Raw genomic sequence first — 11,024 nt, forward strand, 5'->3', positions numbered from 1 at the left:
ACAAGTCTAGTTACCATCCATTACCATACAGTTAACTCTGTTCACCCACCCCCAATCCCTTTTCCCCTCTGTTATCCACTAATCTGGTCTTTTTCTCAGTGTTTTTGTTTTGTTCATTCATTTGTTTTTTGCTGCACTACATGGTATGTGGGATCTTGGTTTCCTGACCAGGAATTGAACCCATCCTCTCTGCAGTGGAAGGGCAGAGCTCTAACCATTGGGCCATGAAGGAATTCCCTATTCATTTGTTTTGTGTTTTAGATTCCATAGACTTCCCTGGTGGTTCAGATGGTAAAGTGTCTGCCTGCAATGCAGGAGACCTGGGTTCGATCCCTGGGTCGGGAAGGTCCCTTGGAGAAGGAAATCGCAACCCACTCCAGTACTCTTGCCTGGAAAATCCCATGGACAGAGGAGCCTGGTAGGCTACAGTCCATGGGGTCACAAAGAGTTGGACACGACTAAGCGACTAAATTTTAAACTTATGAATGAAATCATACAGTATTTGTCCTTATGTGACTTATTTCACTTATTGCTAGCATAATACCTTCAAAATCCTTCGTGTTGTCATAGGATGATAATAGGATTTCGTTCTTTTTTATGACTGAGTACTAGTTCGTTATGTATTTGTGTACTATATCTTTATCCATTCAGTGATCCATGGAGACCTAGGTAGTTTCTCTATCTTGGCTATTGTAAATAACGCTGCAGTAAACAGGGATGCCTGTATCTTTTGAATTAATGTTTTTGTGTTCTTTGGAGAAATACTCAGAAGTGAAATAGCTGAGTCATTCCCTTGTGTCTCAGCTGGTAAAGAATATGTGTGCAATGTGGGAGACCTGGGTTGGATCCCTGGGTTGGGAAGATCCCCTGCAGAAGGGAAAGGCTACCCACTCCAGTATTCTGGACTAGAGAATTCGTTGGCTGTATAGTCCATGGGGTCGCAAAGAATTGAGCACTACTGAGCGGGAAAAGAAAAGGTAGTTCTATTCTTAATTTTTTGAAGAATCTCAATACTGTTCTCCATAATGACTGCACCGACTTCCAGTCCCACCAACACTGTATGAAGGTTCCCTTCTCTTCACATTCTTTTCAGTATTTATTATTATTATTATTTGATAATAGCCATTCTAACAGGTGCAGGGTGATATCTCATTATGGTTTTGACTTTTGCCTCTCTAATAATTAGTGATGTTGAGCATCTTTTCTTGTGCCTATTGGCCATCTGTATGTCTTCTTTGTAAAAAATGTCTTTTGAGAGCCTCTGCCCATTAAAAATTTGTTGTTGTTGCTGAATAGTATGAGTTCTTTATATATTTTGGATATTAGCCTTTTATGTGATATATCATTGCAAGTTCTTCTTCCTTTATTAGTTTGACTTTTCATTTGGATGATGGTTTCCTTTGCTGTGCAGAAACTTTTTAGTTTGTTAATTTTTGCTTTTGTTGCTCTTATTTTTGGACTCAGGTCCACAGAAACATCACTAAGCCCATGTCATTAAAATTACTGCCACTGTTTTTGCTAGGAATTTTATGGTTTCAGGTCTTATATTCAAGTCTTTAATTCATTTTGAGTTAATTTTCTTATCTGGTATAAGATAGTAGTCTAGTTTCATTTTTTAGCACATGGCTGTCCAGTTTTCCAACAAACTGCTTATAGTTGTTTCTTATAAGTTATTTGGCCAACAGTCAAAATTTGGTAAGGAATAAGTATGAGTGAGACTCATGAAAATTCATCTTTTTGTCCAAATAACTTTTTGAAGTATGATTAAATATAAGATCTATGTTTCATTTATCTTCGTTTTATAGTACTTCATTTCTCCATAAACCAAAAGGGATACCACTATAGGCTAACGTTTTAAGAGAACTGCATCTTGGTAAATTCATTTTCAAATATATGAAAGTCCATATAGCTGTAACAAATAAAATTTTGGTGTCCTGTATATGTAATAAGTAGACAACAGAGGACTGTTTCTGTGAGATATTACAATTTTCAACAGTAGATTTGCTCTCGCTGGTTCATCTCATGTTAGCGTATTTATGTTCCTTTTCCTAATTCCTCCCCCAACCCTGTCTCAACACATGGGGCATAGCACTCACTGATTATTGTGTGTGTTAGACATTTGAAAGTGGGTGGTCTTGCAAAACTGTGAGGCATATTGAAGTTCTTTATAGCATAAAGTTAGTGATATGTAGTTGCTTTAACTCATATCCACTCTTCTGGTAGCCAAAAGAAATGCAATGATGTAGTAAAGGTTTCCTTATTTATGAATAATTAAAGGTTCTCCCAAAACATTTCTAATTATTATTAGAAAATAATTTCTCTCATTTAGCAAAACTTGGGTTTGCAAAATGCATATTGTTTTCCTGAAGGCTCTTGCTAGTGAAATGTGTCATTTACCTGCGTAAGAGCATATGTGTGTTAATTGTTAAAAACAATCATGGAAGCAAAGACAGAGATTCACTTCATCAGGTTAGCAGTGTTGAGGTCAGTTTATTGAACATCTTCCTAATCTTCTATTGTGACTGTAGTATTTGTCCATCTTTGCAGTCCAGGTATTCCCCAGGAAGTAGGCCTCAACAGTGTCTCCTCCCTGTGATTTACTCAGGCTCGAATGGAATATGCCTTAACAGCCATTCATGTTTTCTGTTTTCTCATCTGGGGACTGCTCTTTGCCCCAGACTCTGGTTGTCTCAGGAGGGAGAGCATCTTATTTCTGAAGTATGATTAATGTCTGTCACGTGTGAAGGAAGCACTCGAGGCTGAAGTTACTCTCACCTCATTGCCCTTATTCTCCTCTCACTGCTGCTGCTTTTTGAAAACCATCCCCTTCATCACCTTTCACCAAAGTATGCTTTGCTCGTTTGGGGAGGTCATCCGCTGGATCATGGAAAAAGCAAGAGAATTCCAGAAGAACATCTATTTCTGCTTTATTGACTATGCCAAAGCCTTTGTCTGTGTGGATCACAATAAACTGGAAAATTCTGAGAGAGATGGGAATACCAGACCACCTGACCTGCCTCTTGAGAAATCTGTATGCAGGTCAGGAAGCAACAGTTAGAACTGGACATGGAACAACAGACTGGTTCCAAATAGGAAAAGGAGTACGTCAGGGCTGTATATTGTCACCCTGCTTATTTAACTTATATGCAGAGTACATCATGAGAAACGCTGGACTGGAAGAAACACAAGCTGGAATCAAGATTGCCGGGAGAAATATCAATAACCTCAGATATGCAGATGACGCCACCCTTATGGCAGAAAGTGAAGAGGAACTAAAAAGCCTCTTGATGAAAGTGAAAGAGAAGAGTGAAAAAGTTGGCTTAATGCTCAACATTCAGAAAACGAATATCATGGCATCCGGTCCCATTACTTCATGGGAAATAGATGGGGAAACAGTGGAAACAGTGTCAGACTTTACTTTTTGGGGCTCCAAAATCACTGCAGATGGTGACTGCAGCCATGAAATTAAAAGACGCTTACTTCTTGGAAGAAAAGTTATGACCAACCTAGATAGCATATTCAAAAGCAGAGACATTACTTTGCTGACTAAGGTCCGTCTAGTCAAGGCTATGGTTTTTCCTGTGGTCATGTATAGATGTGAGAGTTGGACTGTGAAGAAGGCTGAGTGCCGAAGAATTGATGCTTTTGAACTGTGTGGTGCTGGAGAAGACTCTTGATAGTCCCTTGGACTGCAAGGAGATCCAACCAGTCCATTCTGAAGGAGATCAGCCCTGGGATTTCTTTGGAAGGAATGATGCTGAAGCTGAAACTCCAGTACTTTGGACACCTCATGCGAAGAGTTGACTCATTGGAAAAGACTCTGATGCTGGGAGGGATTGGGGGCAGGAGGAGAAGGGGACGACCGAGGATGAGATGGCTGGATGGCATCACTGACTCGATGGACGTGAGTCTGAGTGAACTCCGGGAGTTGGTGATGGACAGGGAGGCCTGGTGTGCTGCGATTCATGGGGTCGCAAAGAGTCGGACACGACTGAGCGACTGAACTGAACTGATGATTGTTTATCTCAGTTCAAATAGAGAGAGTATGGAAGTGAATTCTAATAGGGACCATCCAATAATTTTTCCACAGGTTTTAAGCAATGTGTTTTCCAGACTTTCTAAAAAGAGAGTAAATATAACGCAACAGTTTATACCTAGGGAACTATCATTTAGTCCAGCCATAACTTATGGAACCTTTATATTAAAAGCACTCCTGTATTTTCCTCTTTGTGGGCCAACGAAAGTATGCATGTACAGGAAGAAGATAGAGACATGAGGAAGAGGGGAGTCTTTTCCAACTCTCCTTGCACACTGAGCCGTCTGAACTCATGAGTGTGGAGAGAATAAGTAATACATGTTTGAGGATTTTTTAATGTAAGGTTAAATTGTATCCATCTGCTCCAGCTGTTTTTGTTTCACATTTGAATATTTACAGTTTTACTGAAAGTGGAAAGCAGCTATTGAGTGTTGCATGTGTCATTGTGTAAAAAGGATCCTTTTCTGTCCTTAATTGTTAGAGTATCAGAATTGTACAAGAGGTCAGAGACCAAGGCTATCTTATCCAACACTGAATTTCCAGAGGCCAACCTGGTACTTGATATCTTGTAGGTGCTCAATATATATTTAAGAGAATGAGGAATGATTATTGTTGTCCTAGTTGATAAAATACATAATGATGCCTACATTAAAAGTTTATAACTTTTTGTAAGTCAAAAGATTAAATTGCCTTTCATTATGTTTGCATAGGTACATGTATTGTAAACTGTATAATTAAAGGCTTTTAGTAGTTTTTAAAAAATGAACTTTATTTTTGGCTGTGCTGAGTCTTTGGTGCTTCATGTGGGCCTTCTCTAGTTATAGCTTGCTGGCTGTAGAGCACACGTTGTGGCACATGGGCTTAGTTGCTCCTCAGCATTGGAATCTTCCTGAACCCGGGATTGAACCCATTTCCCTGCACTGGCAAGTGGATTCTTAACCCCTGTACCACCAGGCAGGTCCCCATTTAACTGTTGATTTGCTCATTATTATTTGCTTTCCCTGGTGGCTCAGCGGTTGAGAACCTGCTAATTCTGGAGATGTCAATCAGGAAGATCCCCGGGAGGAGAAAATGGCAGCACACTTTGGTATTCTTGCCTGGTAAATCCCATGGACAGAGGAGCCAGGCAGCATACGGTCCATGAGGGTGCAGAGTAGGATATGACTTTGCAAATAAACACTAACAACAAGCATTAGTATTTGTTTTTTTAAACTAAATTTAAAAATTTTAGAATCTGAGAAAATTTATGAGAGGAATACTTATAGCAGTGTTTTCCTGTTGTGGGGCAGTTTGAAACATACATGAGTGTTATGTTTTATTTTTTGAGGCCTTGTCTGTATCAGTTGTTTTGACCTAACTAACCACACTATTTCCTCTATAGGAAATTGTTGACTCTTGAACCCTGTGGGGTTAGGGATATTAACCTCCTCATGCAGTCAAAAATCCAGGTGTAACGTATAGTGGGCCCTTCTGTACCTGGTTCCTTCATCTCTGTGGTTCCTTGGTATTCATGGTTCCAAATTTGAGCATTACTATTGAAAAAAATCATCCTGTTAAGTAGACCCATGCAGTCTCTAGACCCATGTAGCAGAACAACCAGTGTTGTTCAAGGGTCAACTCTAGTCCAAAATTCAAAACAGAAAGTTTTCTCCCCCATCTTTGACCCCAGCCACCTAATCCCCCTCCTCACAGTTGATGTTGTTAGTTTTTTGCATAATTTTCCAGAAATAATTATTTTTTAAAATTTGGCTAATTTAAGTCTATTATAGAACTTTCTGTATCATTTCATATAGATGTATTCATTCTTTTTTGTGGCTTCATTCTCTGCTGCATGAATCTTCTACAATTTATGTAAATAATTCCTTGTTAATGAACATTTAAGTTATTGCCAATATTTTACTGATACAATGATGACATGAATAACTTTGTAAAAGTCATTCTTTACAGAGGTTTTTCATTAGAATAAATTCCTAGATGTAAAATTGTATTAAAGTATATGTATTTATAATTTTGATAAATATTTTCCAAATTGCTTAGAGGATAGGTTTCAGTGATTTTTTTTCATAACAATTTGCTTGACTCAAACTATTCTACCAGCTGATTTTTTAATATTCTGTAACCACACCACATAAAATTGAATCCTATAGTCGTTAGGTGAAAAGCAGCTGTGTTGATGGTGTGACTTAAGGAGCATTGAGTGTCCTACAGCCCAAGTATCTGTAAGTCAGCAGTGTGTCATAATGTCATTTGAGGCAATCTGTAGATTCTGTATGATAATCATACCCAATAATTAATTTTTTTGGTTATAATTATTTATATTCATATCTTGATAAACTATAAAATGTATCTCCAAAACTTTTGGTTTTTCTGTGTACATTTACAGCTTATTTACTGAAAGTGAAAGACCATGGCCTTTTTACTAAAATAACCTCTGAAATATCCAAGTTACACAGAATATTGATATTACTGTGATGGATGGCGGGGAGCACAGGAGGAAAGAAAGGAAAGAGAAATTTAATTCTTCAGGCTTTTTTTCCCCTTTGGTTAAAATGCCTTGGAAAGTTCTAGATTTCGATGGAGATTGCATTGTACATCTGTACAGTCATTGTTTATGAACTCGTTTCTGCTGATGGAGTTAATTTTGTCTGGGCAGATGAATGTCATTCTGGAAAAAGAGTGCTGTAATCTGTGGACACTTACTGATCCCCCACCCCAAAACACTGAACATTAACAGGAGAGGGGAGCTCTGGCCCCGGTAAAGAGTTGAAGGTTGGTAGCTTCGGGAGCTTCCCTGTGGTCTAGGGGTTAGGACTTTGCCTTCTAGTGCAGGGGGTGTGGGTTTGGTCCCTGGTCAGGGAGCTAAGATCCCACATGCCTCATGGCTAAAAAACTAAAACATAAAAAAGAAACAATATTATAACAAATTCAATAAAGACTTAAAAAATGATCTACATCAAAAAAAAATCTTAAAAAAAACATTGAAGGTTAACTTAAAATCGATAATTTCTGTTTAGACTAAATAGTATGGTTATAAATTGTAGTCATCTAGGAAGGAATTTTTTCCCCATAAGATTTACAGTATTTGCTTGTTCTTTTTCTTTCTCTTTGGAGGTTAGTAATACCCCAGGAAAACCACTTCAGGAGGGTATCAGTGGGATGGAATGGGGGTACAAGAAAAGTAAGCCAAGAGCAGGTGAAGCAGAAGGGGATCTCCATATAACAATGTTAGGCACAGTTTTTAAGTCATTCTTGTGTTATAAATGAGAAATTAAGCATCATGGAAAACTGGAGAACATAAGCAAATAAAAAAAGGTTTTGGATCGAATGAGATTATTAACAGAAGACTGCTTTTCGCTGCTAATTTCTATCACTAAAATCTAGTAAATCAGTGAAAAACATTTTCTTCTTGATGGTCTGTGTATGTTTGTTGTCAAATGTGGAAAAAAAAATAACTGTGATAGAAAAGAGAGCTTTGGAGATCTGTGGTTTTGGTTTATATAAAGCTGCTCTACAAGCAGTTTCTTGTTGAGTCAACAAGCCTTGTGTGTTTTGGCATAGAACTGACAATGCTAATGCCTAATCCTTTTAGAATAACCCTTTCAGGGATGTTGAGATATCCAGGCAACAAATTGATGGCGATAGAGGAGGATGAAATGTTAGGAGAACTATATCATCCATTAGGAAAAGTTGCAAAAACTGAATTTGCTGGTTTGTAGACTTGCAGTTTTCTATCTAGATGATTATTGGAATTTCTGTTACAACTTTAAGAGAATAGCTTTCTCTTGGGATAACAACGAATACTTATATCAACAAGGCAGCATAGTATAAAGGGAAGAATGGAACTTGGGAACCAGGTAGATCTGAGATTGAGTCCCACCTCTGCCACTTTTTAGCTGTGTAAATTTAGACAAATTACTTTACATTGCCAAACCTGAGTTTCCTGACTGGTAATATGGAGGACAATAGTTGTAACTTGAAGTCTTTATAAGGACTAAACAGGATACTTTACGTTAACCAGCTTCCACAATGCCTGAACTATAATAGGACTCCTTAAGTAATGGGACTCTAAGTGATAGTCTTCCCTCAGCTATCTTCATCCTGACTTCAGAGATACAAACAGTTGAAATTTTAATAAATATATATGTATGGTATGTCTTTAGAAAGTTTTTTTTTTTGTCTATTTTTACTTTATTTTACTTTACAATACTGTATGGTTTTGCCATACATTGACATGAATCCCCATGGGTTTACATGCGTTCCTAAGGTGGTTATAATTTGGTGATTGGACCTAATGATTTCCTAATAAAATTTGAGAACGAAGAAGTTATTTTTCCTTTTTCTTGAGAGACATTTTAAGGTTAATAACCTTTACCTTTTTTTCCTTCCATTCTGTGCATTATATTTGACGATTTTAGGATAAGTAGTCTAGCAGCATATTGGCAAATTGCGCAACAGTGTACTAGATGTCAGTAATGGTAAATTTTATGTGTGTTGTATCACAGTTAAAAACAGAGGAAATAGAACAATAGAAATAGTTCTAACTTAAAAAATATTGCCAAAGCCAGTGGTTCCAGATAAATAGCATCTTTTCATCACTGCTTTATAGCTGAAGCATACAGCTGAAACAAGTTTTTAAAAAATGGCTGAAGATTTTAGATTGTGAAGAATATCTTTAGAAACTCATTCATTACAAAGATGTTTATCACATAATTGTTTATAATAATGAAAAGATTGAAAGCAATCTAAATAACTTATATTTGATTAAAATGAGTAGCAACAGTAATAATTAAAGCTTGTTAAACACTTACTGTGTACCAGACACTTCTAAGTACGTACCAGACACTACCAAGTATTAAGGCTTCCCTGGTGGCTCACTCAGTAAAGAGTTTGCCTGCAATGCAGGAGACCCAGGTTCCATCCCTGGTTTGGGAAGATCTCTTGGAGAAGGAAATGGCAACCTGCTCTGGTATTCTTGCCCGGAGACTTCCATGGACAGAGGAGCCTGGTGGGCTCCAGTCCATGGGGTCACAAGGAGTCGGACATGACTGAGTGACTAGCACTTTCCTTTTTCATGTACCAGACACTTTAAGTATTTTATATGTATTAACTCATTTAATCCTAATAATAAAACTATGAAGTAGGTAGTACTGTTATTCACATTTACAGAGGAGGCCCAGAGGTGTTAGTAAATGGCGCAAATTCACACTGCTGGTAAATGGCAGAGCAGGATTCCTACCTAGGCATGTGAATTTGTGCCCAAATTTAAGATATTCAGATAATGTAATATTTTGCAACATTAAAACACTGCCTAAAACATTTTTTTTGATGACACAAAAATGATTATGGTATAACAAAGCAAAAATAAAAGTAGGATAAAAATTGTATGAGTGGTGACTGCTGGCTCCAAACTGGGCACCAGGCCGGATACCCATCCTCCTTCTCTGCTCTTGGACGCAGAGCCATCTGCAAATCCCTAATTGTTGCTACAGGTTCTTTCAGGTCTATGTGTCTATTGTTCCCAGAGCTCTGTAGGGCTAGAGAAAGAGGAGGAACCTATCCAGAATCTCCACAGAACAGGAAAAGGAGGGGACACTCAACAAGGAAACTCTGCAGTGAAAATGAAGGCATGCCTGAGAACCAAGGCAAGATGGAAAACAGAGAAGAGCCACTGGATGTGGCAAAGCCAGGAGCAGCGTGGGCTGTGGAAGACGAGGAAAAGTTAGAAGACAGGGAGGGACCACAAGGGAAAGATGGAAGATGAGGGGATTCTAGAGGATAAGGAAAGGTCAGAGAGTGAGATGAGATGAAAAGAAGGAAACCCAGAGAGCCAGGGAGTGCCAGTGAGTGAGGAAAAGTGAAAGAAGGAAAAGCAGAAAACAAGGGAAAACCAAAAGGAGACAAGCCAGCCAGAGAACCAAGGGCCACCGGAAAGCACTCAGCGGGGGAGGATGTACCCAGGAAGGCCAAAAGAAAAAGCAACGAAAGGGCTGGCTCTAAGTGTCTTAAGGAATATGAGGAGCCTGTGCACGATATGCAATTGAGCAACGAAGAGAAGAGAAGTGGACGAGATGGCCAGGGTGGAGGAGGAGGTGAAGAAAACCAGACAGAAATTGAGGGGGTTTATGTGGATGCAAACAACTTTACAGGACCCCTTCTACCCGAGGGGCCCAGGGGAACTCAGGGGTGGCTGCAGGGCCCCACAAAGGGGCTTTGAAGACATTCCTTTTGTGTAGTGCCTCTGGCAGGCATTTACCAGGCCTTGTGCTTTATTTAACCTTACGCTAATCCTGTGCTTTAGGTGTCACTCCTGTTAGCCAACTGCAGCCCTCTGTGTTTCAGTGGCAGATTTTCACTCATTGCGTGGAAAAATGTTTATGATGCATTGTAAATTAAAAAACGAAAGCAGTTTTCAGAACCATAAAAATTGTATGAGCAATAAATTCTCAACTTTGGAAAAAATTCTGTGGAAGAAAGACTGAAAGAAAATGTTTATGATGGTCGTCTGTAGAAGGGTAGAATTAAGATTATTTTCTCTTGTGTTGGGGTTGGCCAAAAAGTTGTTACATAAGATGTTACAGAAAAACCCAAATGAATTTTTTGGCCAGCCCAACATATGTGTTTTGGTACTATATTAATCTTTTCAGTTGATATACATTCTCTTTATATTCAGAAAAAATAAACTATTTACAATAGCATTTTTATGAATCTCTAATAAAGAAAGCTGAGTGCTGAAGAATTGATGCTTTTGAACTATGGTGTTGGAGAAGACTCTTGAGAGTCCCTTAAACTGCAAGGAGATCAAACTAGTCAATCCTAAAGGAAATCAGTCCTGAATATTCATTGGAAGGACTGATGCTGAAGCTGAAACTTCAATACTTTGGCCACCTGATGTGAAGAACTGACTCATTTGAAAAGACCCTGATACTGGGAAGGATTGAAGGCAGAAGAAGGGGACGACAGAGGATGAGATGGTTGGATGGCATCACCG

General features: G+C 38.6%; 1 pseudogene; it reads left to right on the top strand.

Moving 5' to 3' along the window:
- Positions 9,540-10,301, top strand: LOC102185506 (annotated as a pseudogene).

This window comes from Capra hircus, chromosome 1, assembly GCF_001704415.2.
Source record: "Capra hircus breed San Clemente chromosome 1, ASM170441v1, whole genome shotgun sequence".
Taxonomy (NCBI): domain Eukaryota; kingdom Metazoa; phylum Chordata; class Mammalia; order Artiodactyla; family Bovidae; genus Capra; species Capra hircus.